The sequence below is a fragment of the Amblyomma maculatum genome, chromosome 3 (genome assembly GCF_055883805.1).
Source record: "Amblyomma maculatum isolate TAMU_Amacu chromosome 3, ASM5588380v1, whole genome shotgun sequence".
In the NCBI taxonomy this organism is placed as follows: domain Eukaryota; kingdom Metazoa; phylum Arthropoda; class Arachnida; order Ixodida; family Ixodidae; genus Amblyomma; species Amblyomma maculatum.
The window spans coordinates 79,378,342-79,392,324 of record NC_139346.1 but is presented as its reverse complement, the minus strand read 5'-3'; the positions used below and the strand labels follow the sequence as shown (position 1 = coordinate 79,392,324).

The 13,983-nt window shown below is 44.5% G+C and overlaps 1 long non-coding RNA gene across 1 annotated transcript in view; it reads right to left on the bottom strand.

Annotated features, from left to right (window-relative positions):
* Nucleotides 1-11,333, bottom strand: part of LOC146195042 (uncharacterized) — a 37,226-nt gene extending 25,893 nt beyond the window's left edge. Inside the window, exons 1-3 of the long non-coding RNA XR_014705528.1 lie at nucleotides 11,129-11,333; nucleotides 10,915-10,974; nucleotides 8,765-8,819 (exon numbers count right to left, since the gene is read on the bottom strand). This is a non-coding gene — a long non-coding RNA (uncharacterized LOC146195042). The remainder of the gene's footprint in view (nucleotides 1-8,764; nucleotides 8,820-10,914; nucleotides 10,975-11,128) is intronic.
* Between the last annotated feature and the right edge of the window lie 2,650 nt (nucleotides 11,334-13,983).

Here is a 13,983-nt window from a genome sequence, read left to right as displayed (position 1 = left end):
GTATGGTCCAGTCGCCTGATCACGTCTTTTGAAGTATAGCAAGGGGTCCGACCGCCATCCTTCCGTACATAAGTTCGAACGGTTATTTTGCCGTGATGGCATGCGGCACGTTTCAGTAGGCCCAAAGCAGGAATGCACCCATTCGATCCCACTTCCTCCTGTGCGCGCTTACAACGTGAAATAGCATCTTTTTAAAAATGCCGTTCCATCTCTCTGCAAGCCCATTACATTATGTGTGATCGGGGGTGAGAATCTGGGAGTCGCTACCATTTGCTGCAGCATCAACGGCTTCAGTTTTGAATTAAAATCTGTGCCTTGATCGGAGCATATGTTCACTAACACCCCTAAGTTTGAGAATACCTGCAACAGTACGTCACAGGTAGCCTTCGCCATCAAGGACCTCGAATAAACAACCTCAGGCCACCTAGTGGACAAATCGACCGCACACAGTGCGTAACGTTGTCTCCTTTCCGTTAGTAGGTCACGTGGGCCGATGCAATCCATGTATACCACCTGGAATGGCGCACTAGGACTGGCCAACGCTGTTATAGGCACACGATCCTTAGTATTCATGGGGGCCCTGATTTGGCACTCGTGGCACGACCGGCAATACTCCTTGACACCCCGGCCCATGTTCGGCCAATAAAAGGAGATTTTTATCTGCTGCTCTTCTGTTCTCCCAAATGACCTGACCGAGGCGAATCGTGTACCCTTGTTAGTATATCCGTTGTTTGTGTAACAAAAGTACCAAATCTGTACAATTATTTCCCGCTACATGCTCCTGGTGATACAGCAGCTCATCATGGATCACCGTTCTGTGCGTGCCAGCTCGAGCCTGCTTACAAGCCTTCTACAACGACGAGTCATTCTCTTGTGCCTGACGGAATGTTTGCGCGCGCTCTGCTTTTTGTCGGCTTCTCCGCTCTTTCCCGTGACCGCCAAGGACACACCCATCTCAAAATAACGGCTTAAGGGGCTAGTTGGTGCTGCATAGTACTCAGAAATGTGTCTCTTCTCTTGTGTTTGTGTTTTTTGCGCCACATTTCCGAATACTACACACCCATCTGCTCATTTTTATGTTCTGACTTAACATTTTCATCGCCCACTGCCTCTACTTAAGAGACAACCTCGCTTATTACTGGCCTTTTTTCGAGAAGTTATTTGTAGTCTGCAGGAGTTATAGGTTCATCTATTCCGGTCAACAGTCTGTCTGTCATCGAACATATCAAAGCTGTTTGTTCACCTCCGAACGAGGCAAACTGCGCAACTTCTGTTGCTGTGAGGGGTACATACGCTAGCTTAGCGCTTGCTTCCTCACCAAATGCTCCCCTCAGGTTCATTTGGGAACCAGCTAGCTCATATTTCGGGCCCAGTGTCAGCCTGATAACAGTCACCTCCGCACCTGAATCTTGGTCCGAACTTTTCAACGTTACTATTGTGTGGCAACTAACACATGCCTTCTTTGTTTCATGCATACCAATCTCGTTCAATTCGTTAGTCCTTCCAAAGGAGTAGACACCTTAGCTACAATGGCATGATCTCCTGGCTTTTCTTGTCCTCGATGGCCAGGTTCATGGCCAGCCCTTTTCAGTCGGCAATCCCCAGAGAGGTTATTTCTCGCTTTGCTTTGAAAGCATCGTTCTTTTCTTCTCATAACGAACGAAGTCTCTTCTTGATGAGGTCCTGCACCGGCCTGCTCTTTCTCGATATCACTCTGCTTATTTGGGTAGCCTCCCAAACGAGCTGCCGACCCTGGTTTGCATCTCACACTTTCGTCGCTACTCTCCGCCACTTCACTTTGGGGAAGTAATTTCTCACTCTCATTGACAACTACATGATCCCTTGGCTCGGCAGCTAATTGTGCCTTCAACCTGCCTGCGACCATTAATTGCTTTAGCATTGCAAAAGTGGTAGATTTCGAGGTTTTTGTATAATATTCAAAATAGTTTCCCAGCTGGATTGCGCATTGGCCCTATGTTTCATTTGCTGCTTTGGTCGACCCTGCAAGCAACCTTCTATATTCCGCTGCTGACGACCTCAACCCTTCTAAAATGCTTTGCTTCATTTTCTCATACTCCTTTCTATCTTTGGCTGGCAACGTAGAAAGCAATCCATGTGCCTTTTCACTCAACTGCAGCAAGACAAGCCCAACTTGCCACTCGGCTAGGACATCAAAATATCTACAGTTGAATCCACATTGTCAAACGATAAGGGCACTAAGAACTCCCGACTTGGCATCGGTGCTAGTACTCCCTTCAGTAGGGATGCAAATTTTAGGAACCAATCTTCCTCGACCAACTCACAGCTAACGCTCCGCTGTTACCGCCATCCTGGATAGCAGTTTGCTTTTGGGCTGGCAACTTCTGACTCTCCTGAATTAAGCGCTTTTTTATTTTTCAACTTCAGCAATTTGGAATGGAAACTCCAGCTTTTTTATCTCCTGCTCGGACTCTGTGTCATGGCGCTACTCGAGTCCCCCACTGCGTCACTGGTCACCGCCAACTCCTAGAAGCTTTCAACCTCCTCCGACAGCGCATCTGTGGTGTTCACTTCCCTGTGTCACAAGTTGTATAGCATCGTCATCAACCGCACCTGACATGAAACAAAGAGGCACTCGCCTGACTTCTGAAGAGTCGCTCCGCGATGCTCTCTTCTATCACACGTCTGGAGGGACTCACTTTGGCAGGCCGATGTCTCCACAGCGACGTTCTCGGCTCCGCCATCCACCCCATCGCTCTCCTCCGGTGTCCACCGCTGCTGCTCTCATTCGTCAGTCGTTGGAGAATGCTGCTTGACTGCACCAGTCGGATGTTTATGGCTCGTACTTCGTGATGGCCTCCGAAGTATCTCGATTCACCAACGAAGTGCCGAATAAGATGCAGCCAGTTCACCGAAGTTAACCGAGATAGACAGAATTTAGATATTTCCGAATCAGGATCAAGATCGAGGATCATTGTGATTGAGGAATTTCACGTGGTCCAGTTTATGGCTTGCGAATTTCGAGTGGAATGTTGCTGTTTCTTAATTAAGCAATGACATTAATTGACGAAAGCAGACCCACAATAAGGCGATGCCTTAACACTCTCGCTGGTCCTGCCGCCACGATGCTGGTCGATTGATGTAACATCCCTCCTTGGAATGAGAATTCTTCGATGCCGACGAAGGGGACGTATGCTCGAGCGCGGTCACCTTGCGTGATCTTGAGGGTCTTCTGTGAGGTTTCTGCGCCGACTGTCGATTTATGGGCCTGGTTTCCAAGGCAGAGAGAGGTCCGCGAACAGTGTCGCCCGACCGAAGAGGGCAGCGGCGGGTGCCCGACGGCGACCTGGACGCTGGCCTCTTCCGGACCGGAAGCGGGGTGCGCAGGCGGCGTCTGGAGCTCAAAGAAAGGGGCAACGGACCGTCGCCGGGAACACGTGTGCAAGACCGGAAGACTTCTCCGAACGGAATGCCGCCGAGTAAACACGCAAACAAACTCGGTCCTGCAGCAACCAGCCACTTTTCCCATAATGCAGTCAGTTTGGTGCCAACTGTCCACATTGCAGAGGTGTAGAGCCCAAAAATCAATAACATTTTAAATCCAGCTGTCAAGACACCTGAAGGAACGCGCACGCAGCAATGCCGCCGGCGTAGGCCTGGCATACTGAGAAGGGCGTCATGATGGATCCGGGAAGGGAAGTTATGGACAGCAGTTACGTTTGGTTGGAGGTGGACCCGCTGGTGCTCTTTTTCTTGCAAAAACTGCTTTTGAGTTCATTTGTGCCACTTCTATTCATGGTAGTCCTGTTCAGCGGACAATAACATAAACGCCACAAAAATCATTTTTTTTGGCTAAAAACGTTTCAGCTTCCCATAAAGCATCACAACTCAGCACCTGCCCTTCCTGTTTTTGCCTTGTTTTTAGGAAGGGAAGAATGCCAAATGGCGTTTGAAAAGAAAGTTCTGCCTTCTGTTCGTTAACGCTTTCCGGTTTTAGGAAACATACTTCGGGGGTCCTACATTAGGATGCCTTACCAATTTCTGCAATGCGGAGCAGTATGATGAACGTAGACTCTCAAATATTCTTCCTGCTCACATTGTGGATACAATTTAGGGCGCAAGCGTTTTAGGCTTATGGCGACGATCGCGTTAGCCGGATATGTCTGTCGGATAATTTCGCTGGTTGTGTTCGCGCATGAAATATGGCAAGAGAAATAGCGATAGCGGCAGGTAGGAACTAAATACTGATAGATAGCAACGGACACTAAACAGACATTAATAACTGAAAGCAATCCTTAGTGATAGATAGTACCAGTTAATAACAGCGATTGGGAGTTTAAGAGATTTAGTGACTGATAATGAAAACGATATATAGGCCGCTATAACTGCAGATAGGTAATGAGTGACCGACAGTCATAGGTAACGGCTGTGAGCATCAGTGATAGCTGGTTGCCGATATAATAGTTATATTGTAGTTATGACCAGTAGTAATAGTGAAGATTGATGATAACAAAGTTAGGAGTGAAAGAGGTACAAAAGAAAGAAAGGAGGAAAAGGCTTTCGCAATTGAGCGCTAAGTCGAAGCCAAGTGGAATCGTGTAATTCTTTAGGTGCCTAACGTAATAGCGATTTAATGGTTGCTATTGCTGAATTGGTTGTGAAACAGCCACAGAAGGATGGTGCAATGGTTTAGGCGCTCAAATACTGTTGCTTAAAAAAGGCGGGATCGAATCCCGGCTTAGGAGGACGTTTTTCGATGGAAGCGAAGAGCAATGAGCCCGTGTGCTGCGCTGTTTAAGGCGCAGGGTAGAGAGCCTGAGGTGGCCCAAATGACCGGAGTCCTCGAATACGGCGTCTCGCATAGTATGAGCTGCTTTGGGACGTTAAACTCCAGAAACGAAGAGTTTGTGGAGCAGGCCTAGTAAGTATTAGCAATGAAGTCGAGAGAAAGCGCAGATGCAGTCATTCGGATAGAAGTGTACAGGCTGTAGTTTGTGGCAGAATCGATATTTAAGAAGAGAGCAGGGAAGGTCTCTTTATAATATCGGAATTATATGAAGAGCCTGAAATATACAAACATATGAATATGTTGCAGCAGTTTCATGATCATCGAGTAATGAAGAGACAAGTCAAAAGGAAATTTACAGCAGCTGTATACGTACTGCATGGCAAACTGACATGTTCTGAGTTTTCTTACATTGAAACGCGGTCCCGATGGCCAGGATTTAACTGGGTGGGCCTAACTACGGAAGCGAATTTGGCAATCGCCCGCCGATTCTGACTGGCAGCTTACCGGTATCGCTCAAGAGGTAAGTATATAACAGTTGCATCTTACCTGTACTCACCTTCGGGGCTGAAACGTGGAGGCTAACGAAGAGGGTTCTACTTAAGTTTAGGACGGGCTATGAAACGAAACATGGTAGGGGTAACATTAAGAGATAAGAAGCGTGCAGAGTGGGTCAGAGAAATAACTCAAGTTGCCGACAATAGCTGAAATTAAGAAGAAGAAATGGACATGGGCAGGACATGTAGTGCGAAGAGGTGATAACCGATGGTCGCTTAGAGTAACAAACTGGATTCCAAGGGAAGGAAAGCGTAGCAGTGGGCGGCAGAAATTTAGGTGGGCGGATGAGGTTAAGAAGGTCGCAGGGGTCAAGTGGATGCAGCTAGCACAGAACCGGGTTAATTGGAGAAATATGGGAGAGGCCTTCGCCCTGCAGTGGGTATAGTCAGGCTGATGATGATGATGATGATGAACTACGGAACCACCGCGACAGCTACATCTTGTAATTTTCATCATCATCATCAACCGGAATATACCCACTGCAGGGCGAGGGCCTCTCCCATTTTCCTCCAATTATTTCGGTCCTGTGCTAGCTGCATCCACTTGACCCCTGGGAACTTCATACTTCATCCGTTCATTTAAGTTTTTGCCGCAGCCTGCTGCGCTTACCTTCCCTTGGAATCCGATTGGTTGCTTTTAGATACCATTCGTAGTCCTCTCTTCCCGCTACATGTCCTGCCCATTCTCGTTTACTCTTTTTAATTTCAACTAGAATGTCAGTAACTTGAGTTATTTCTCTAATCAACTCTGTAGGCTATGTCTTAAAGTTACACCTTTTCTCTTTCTATAGCACTCTGCGTTGTCCTCAACATAAGTAGAACTCTTTTCGTTAACCTCCATATTTTAGCCCCATAGGCGAATACAGGTAGGGTGCAAATGTTATACACATTCTTCGTCAGTGATATCGGTACGCGGCTAGTCATAATGTTTAAGTACCTACCAAATGGGTTCCCTCCCAATCTTATTCTCCTAGTTATTGTCCTTTCGTGGTCCGCATCTGCGTCACTGCCTGTCCTAAGTAAAAGGGCCTTTAAGGTAATAAAATGAAATAAACGTAATTGACGACAACCTTCAAGTGCTATGATACTTATTTGGAACTGCTTTTTATTTCTCAGGCTGTTCATAATTGCCTTAGTTTTCAGAATATAAATTGTAGGCTTACCTTCCCGTGTCTCCCGTCTAATCAATAATCATCAGTTGCAATCAGCCCCTGAGTTACTTAACAATGCAACGTCAACAGCGAATCGTAGATTACTGAGATATTCTCCTTCGATCTTGATTCTTGACTGCTCCCATTTCATGCCTTTGAATACACTATCTAAGCAAGCTGTAAAAAGCACTGGGCAGATCATGTCTCCTTGCCTAAAAGCTTTCTTATTAGGAATTTTACGACTATCTTTGTGCAGAACTACAGTTGCTGTGCAGCCAATATGGATATCTTCCAGTACTTTCATGAATGGATCACCTACACCATGAACTTGCATTGTAATGCAGGCTAAACCTAGAATACCTGTGATGAAATTGGGAACACTAACGTCGGCGGCCGCCCAAGAACAAAGCAGACACAACAAAGCCCAGCATGGTGATTTCGACGTGTAACTCAAGGATAATCAAATCCGTGCGGTGCAAAGTCGCAATGCCCTTACTACTGTTGCCATACTTAGCTAAAGGCTGCTAGAGCCTACCGAGGGGCTTCGTGCTTACCGACAAAGCTCTGCTCCTCGGTTTGAAGAGTCATCCGAAGGTGCAATGATGTTTAGAGCGAAATAATTCGTACATACGTGTTTTGCGCGCGCTGTTTACGAGCGAACAAAGTAACCCCCTGCGCTATCGACTGAAAGTAGTTGCAAGCATACAAAGTTTTCTAACTCTCGACGCATTCCGCGGCTATTTTTGTGCGAAAGTATCGAACAAATAACAACTTGATCATTTTTCTCTTCGGGCAGCATTGCTTCGCTTGTGTGCCTTGAACCAGTCTTATTCGGCGCGCGGGATTTGATGCTGCACACCGTGTGTGGGGAGGTTTTCTATGTATTGCTTTTTCCCTCACATGAACTCAACAGAATGCGGGTCGAGTCGATTATTCGAGAGCAAGAGCGAGTTTTGAACTGGAAAAGCGTGTGTAATGTTTTGCCCTCTTCCTCTCCGTTTTGCCCTTTCCCGATAAAAAAGAACCCGAATCGACGTTTTGTCGGGTTAAATTTATTCTCCGAGCAATTGGTTATTTCTTCTGTCAAAAAAGCGCCTGCACATCGCAATAACACGCTCTTGACAAGCTTGGCCACAGGGATGCTCGAGCTCTTTTTGCCTACCGTGGTGCAGAAGAATACTGCTCCACCTCGATGGCGTTGTTTGTTTGCAAACAGGGAGATCTATAGCGGCTGTGTGGTATTTCCCTTTGCATGTTGTTGCTCTTAGGAGTCAAACATGGGTGGCGCATAGAAGTGCATTTGTGGAAAGGGTTTAACCAGCAGCGTAAGCATGGATGGGGCGGCGGCGTGCTTGAAGCCAGTGGGAAGACAGCCTAGCGAGGGAGAGGATTCGATACCCTTACCGCAGAAAGTGTTTCCGTTTTCTTTATTTGATGTAATTTATATTGCTTTCAGGGTGTTGGGTTAGAGGCTGAGGCTAACCCACTGGGATGTGCCCATCTAGCACAATATTTCTTCATTGGACATTTGGTTTGGGGCTGGCTGCTAAAATTGACCTACCGTATCTTTATCGTTTGAGTGTGTAAACCTTTATGTGACTGAAGAGAGTCCAGCCTAGTCTGAGCTGGGCCACTATGCGCTATAGTCATGTAATGTGGTTCTAGTTAGGCTCTGATGAATTAGGGAAATGAGTAAAATAGCAAAAATCACTTTTGTACATTCATTTCTGCTTCCAGGTTTATGCTCTGCATATATGTTCCGCTGTAAATATATGCTCTGCTGTCACCACCTTTAGAAAATATCCTGGCCTTCACCCACTCCAAACTAGATGACAGTAGAACAAAGCATTTATGTGAAAAAATCCTAATCAGGGTTGAGAACGATCAATCGCTGCGCATGAAGGAAAAGAAAGGCTATAAAAGATTGTACCTCCAACTAAAACAAGCTTATACCCGATAATTGTGTGTGTACCGATCGCCCCTAGGTTATCTAGGTTCGAAGCTACAAACGCATCTACCACACTATATCATACAGTAGTATTTTATGTCTGTCGGTTTGCTTACAATTGGCTGAGCGTGTGGCGCCACATGACTTGTTACCTACGGGGTTACAAAAAGCTTGTTTTTGAGCGTCATAATCTGTCTTGGTGACTCGAAAAGCTGTTGTAGTTGTGAGTTAGAATTCCATGTTGCTCTTATTTCTGCCCTAGAGACAAAACTAAGGTAAATTTGGCACTTCTCAAAACGTCCCAGGAGAAGGTGTAGGAGGCATATTATGTATTTCATCTCACCTCGGCCAAGCAAGTAAACTCCTCCACTCGCGCAGGTAATCTAGGAAACGGGTGCCTGAAATGAAAAGCAAAGTGCAGTCGACGTGGAGAAAACCAGGAGCTAAGCTTTGATCCACTACATAAGCTATAAGCAATGAACTCTTCGTAAGAAATCTGAAACGCGTTCATAAAAAGGTATGTGAGGTAGTTGCCTTCATTTGGCTTTCAAAAAATGCCGAAGACGTTTGAAAACTTTACTTTGCGCCCTTTAAATGTGCTCTTGAATTGGATCTGCTAACAATTTTTTTTCCTCTTATCTTTCGATATTCGCTCGCAAGATTAAGGTAAATTGGTGCATAATATGTATTTTTGAAATAAAATACATAAACAGACCTGTTGGCAGCCATTGATGTTTATGCTAACCCACATTTTCATAGGCCGTTTTTTCGCTGTCAGCTTAATTTTAGTCGGTTTGCGGGAGAGTAGGCATCACACCCCACAGCTTGTAAGTAGATTCGACCGTCCCCTCACGATGAGTACAGCTGTCGTGGTGAATACAGTCCGCTGAGCATTCATACATCAGGGGGCCTAACAAAGCATTGCTAAATGTTTAACTCTTGTAAACCTAGTTATAAAACGCGCAAGCACGTCTCTTGCTGACGGCGTTGCAATGTGTTCTGCGCAGCGTTCTTTGCTGGCCCAGCATCGCTAAGGTCCATGGCGAAGCGCACGCTGCATAGACGAGCTGTGTGCTCCTGATTAAGCCCCCGCCAAGCGCTCGAGGGGTCACACGGTCTGAGAGCGGCCGAAAGAATGCGCGGCAGATGGAGCTGTGGTGGCGCAACTATCACAGAGAGCGCCCTCCTATTCATTCAAGGTCACACGTGAGCAGCTGCTGACATTTGTCCAAGGTTGCCTAGCGAAGCTTTTACTTCCAGAGCAGCGAATTTTGAGTGCATGCATAAACCAGTGTTAAGTGAGCCCACTAGAAAAAGAAGTATCTACAATAGGCATGGTTCAGTACTTTTTCAACTTGTCACTGTTGTGCGAGAACACCATATAAAATAAATGTTTTTCTTCAGTGTCGCAAACTATATCTGGCGGTTTGCTACTTTGGGATTACGTAAAGTTCCAGGAATGTCAATAAAACCCAACGGATGACACCCAAGACTGCTTATACGGTGCTTATCAACAGCACACAATAGTGTGTTGTTGATAAAATGGTTTATGCTAGTATTAGAAACGGCCATCCTCACATATCAACTACCGGATATCGTTTTTTTTATTATTATAAAACTGACTTCACGCACATACATGAGATAGCACTTTCTGTTCAACATGGAATCAGCAACCATTCTATTGTTTTCAAATTTCTTATATGCCGTACCCTCTCTCAAACATCTTTCGTTAACTGACGATTTTATCACGGTAAGTATCCATGTTGAAAAAGCCTCCGTAGTGTGGGGCTGTATATGTATCTAGCAATGCGAGGGCCTTGAGTTTGATTTCTGCTATAAGGGTTAATTACGTGCTTCCTATCTTATCCGTTGATAACATCGACACCGATCTGTGCAAGCTGTTGTTCTCTACATTTCATAGTGTCTGCGCGAAACCTAGCGGACGAACACGTATGGATAAAGAGAAAAGGTGTTTCGTAGATCAAAAATATTTTATAAGTGAGAACTGTGGAGTTTTGTTGTATAAAGGAACGGAAAAACCGATTTTCGTAGCACGCGCTTAGCAGCTGCTATAGTCGAGATGATAGCGATGATGCTATTGATGCCTTTGACCAACCACGGGTGCGAACTACTCGCCCTAAACAGCCTGTAGACATAGCTGCTTATTTTCTCAACATACAGGTACCACGCGATATTTGGAGGCCACGTCATCATGATGAATGAATTCAGGAAGTAAATATTTACACTATGCTGCCCGAAACTATTCTTTAAATAGCTTCAGCTAATCTTCAATAATAATGTTTTATTATGTACCCTGATATCTCATATGTAGTCGCGTTCTTTACTAATAAAAGTGGGCAAATAAAACCGGACAGCTTTACATGAGGGAATTCAGGGCGTTTTTAGGAATTCGATGTAGAAACTTGCCGATTCTTATGACTTGTAGCTAGGGCATTCTCTCAGATTTATTACAGTTCGCAAGGTGTGGGTTACCTTCTCAGTGGAGAGTTGGCAATGCCTCGGGATGGGTATATATCTTGCGGTATTCCACATCTAGGAGCAAGGCAAAAAGGAAGCAGTAGAGTCAGTAACGCATACAGGTGACAGTTTAAGGATAACATGAATCTACATACTATCATACAGGGGACAGGCAATTTCACGGTGTTTTATGCCATAAAAACCACAGGCAAAAAGATAATATGCTTACTCGCAGGGACTGAAGTAAAGTGCCAGTGTAAGGAATGCAAATATGGCGCTCATATCAGTCCTCTGTAGTGGCCGTTAATATCAATTATGAAGAATTCAAAAATATCTGGACCTCTGAGCACTCCAAGGAAATAGGATTAAAGTGTTGTTCGTGTGTTACTTCCACAACGTTGTATAAAGGAAGACGAAAAAGAACCTTCGTCGCTTTGCTTAATAAACCCAAAAGCAAGGACTAGCGAGGTTTCATACATAAGAGCCGAAATTTCGAAAGAAAAGAAACGAATTACCATACGCTGAGGGATGAATAATGAAATCTTTTAGAAGTAAACTTTGATATTAAGATGGCTCCTTGACATTTTTTCGAAACGTAAAGTAACAGGAAAGAATAACAAGCAAAAAAAAGCTCTTTTACAATTTTTCTTAGGCCGTGTTGTTTTATAGCTTTGTAGAAGTGCGCTTTCACGAGTTTTTCCTGCACCACCGCGTTCTGGCACGCTTTAGTTCATAGACCTTCGTTTGAAGGTTTTAGACGAGTACATTCGCTTAGCTTACTTCCCGCGTGCGCACAAGCGTCTAGTAGCGTATTATTTAGGCCTCCCAAAATGTTGTCAAAATGAATACCGCAAGCCTCTGCTTGTAGTCCTCGCTCCGAAAGTCGTTCGTACTTGAGATACTACCCAAATTTAATAATCAGTTGGGCATGCTTGTTGCATCCAGCTTCCCCGGGTTGGTATTGGTCCCTGTGGCTGAAACGCATTTGAAGAAGAACAGGGCTAGAAAGCAAAGAAGAAACTAGATTGAAAAGATAGGCCTGTTTTGGTTCGTAAAGTTACTCACGACCTGAAAAAAAAAATGGGAATCCGACTTATATACTTGTAGTATTGTCTGTATTGTCTGCTATTCCCCCACCCGCAAGGTTGTTGAGCCAAGCGGTTGTACAACTTGCGGAAGCCAAATGGTCGGCTGTCAGAACAGGCATGAGAGCAGCGCTTGTAAACTGCATCTCTAATGTCGTCTATGAAATTACATTGCCCTGCGGACAAATAAGTACTGGACAGACGGGACGATGCCAGAATTACGTGCTCAGGAACATGCAGATGGCACTGAAAACAATGAGGGCGAGCGACCTATATTGCACTCTCTGTTTTAATTAATCGTACACCACGGTTAAGAAAAGTGAAGATTCTGGGCACAAGCAGACAACAGACCTCTCGTAAAATCGCGAATGCATTTTATATCCCAAAAAGCAGGCACGAGCTGTGCCACTGAGACGTCGGGAAGTCTTTATGAGTTCGAGAAATTTCTTTCACGACTGCTTTGATAAGATTGATACGCTATTTTACTCTCTGTCTTGTCGGCGTGCACATCAGCCGGGAAAGCATTATGTCAGCTGCCTTCACCTGAATATACAGTTGTAGTAAGGACGCGTGGTGCCGTCTTTCTTATCCGTGCCTTCGTTTATTTAAACGTTGTATGATATTTTGAAACCAAACAGCTCAGCAGTTAACTTTGTTAGTTCTCATTCTATCTGGCACCCTTCTGAACTTCAGCCTGTGGCTTTTGGCAAAACCTGTTTTACAAAAAGGCAACCCTAAATCCGCTATAGCTACAATTCGTTCTGCCTCGCATACAAATGAACAAAGAAAATAGAACGGATGGACAGGTATTTGCCCCGGCAAACCTCAACAGTAAAAGTCACAAAAAATGTATTTATATGCAATAGCGTATATTGCGGTGCAAGCGAAAGCCATGTACACAACGTTCTGCATCGAGCTTTCAAGAAATTCAAGAAATAACCTGACGTTTGGTGTTCTAGACATTTTCTTCAGACAGCGAATAAATGAACATCGGTAGGCGTCTGTACGGTACTATTATATTACTATATTCTTATGTTACTATGCTACTATTCAGTGTTCTTCAGTGGAGTAGAAGTGGGCGCAGCTGAGTATTGATATTCGTACTTTAGCTTTCAAGGGTGTATTGAATATATTCATAATTCTTTTACTTCCCCCATTAAGCCGTTACAGCAGTCTAAAATAACGAGGAGTGTTCTTCATCAACATTCCTAATTAAATCTGGTTTCTTATCATTGGTTATTGACGGTTTGCTCCTCTTTACAACTTTACTTTTTCGACCATTTATTGAGTTCTCGTGCAATATGGTTCTATCATCACGTGGACGGGAGTTTCTGAAGCGAGCGCTGATGATCACGCGTTATACGAGGTTCCTGAGGGGAAACATGAAACAATAAATAATGCACAAAACAGGTTTCCTCAGCACTTTCGGGTAACTAGCTTACTAGGGAGGAATACATATCTAGATATTCCTTCTATTCGGTGTACTTTGCGACATGTGTGATCACTTTTGCAACTTGAAGATACGGCATTGAAAATATAAAATATGTACTCCATCTTTGTTGATAATTATTGCGAAACTGAAAAGAGCATTCATTAGAGAAGTCCCCCCCCAATACATTGCTACACTTTAGGCATCGTTAAAATGTCTATGCTTCATCTGCTGTCCTGTGCTGCTCGATACATGCCACAAAAATAAAATTTGCGCATCAGAATTTTCTGTAACCGCAGAAAGTGTATAGATTCTTTTTCGTTTGACCTCCTATATGTATTTATCATTATACGTGCACTTCTCATTAGGGATTGTCTGCTGATAAACACCTCCTTATCAACGAAACACGCGGTAGAGATCATTCTTAGATACTTCTGTGATGGCTTAACAAGGAGGATGGATCCGCACACAGAAAACGGTGCCTGTTTTCTTTTAGCCAGCTGCATGTTAACAAAGTTACAAATGATAAGCGAAATAAAACGAGAAACAATTATACCTTAAAACAAAGAA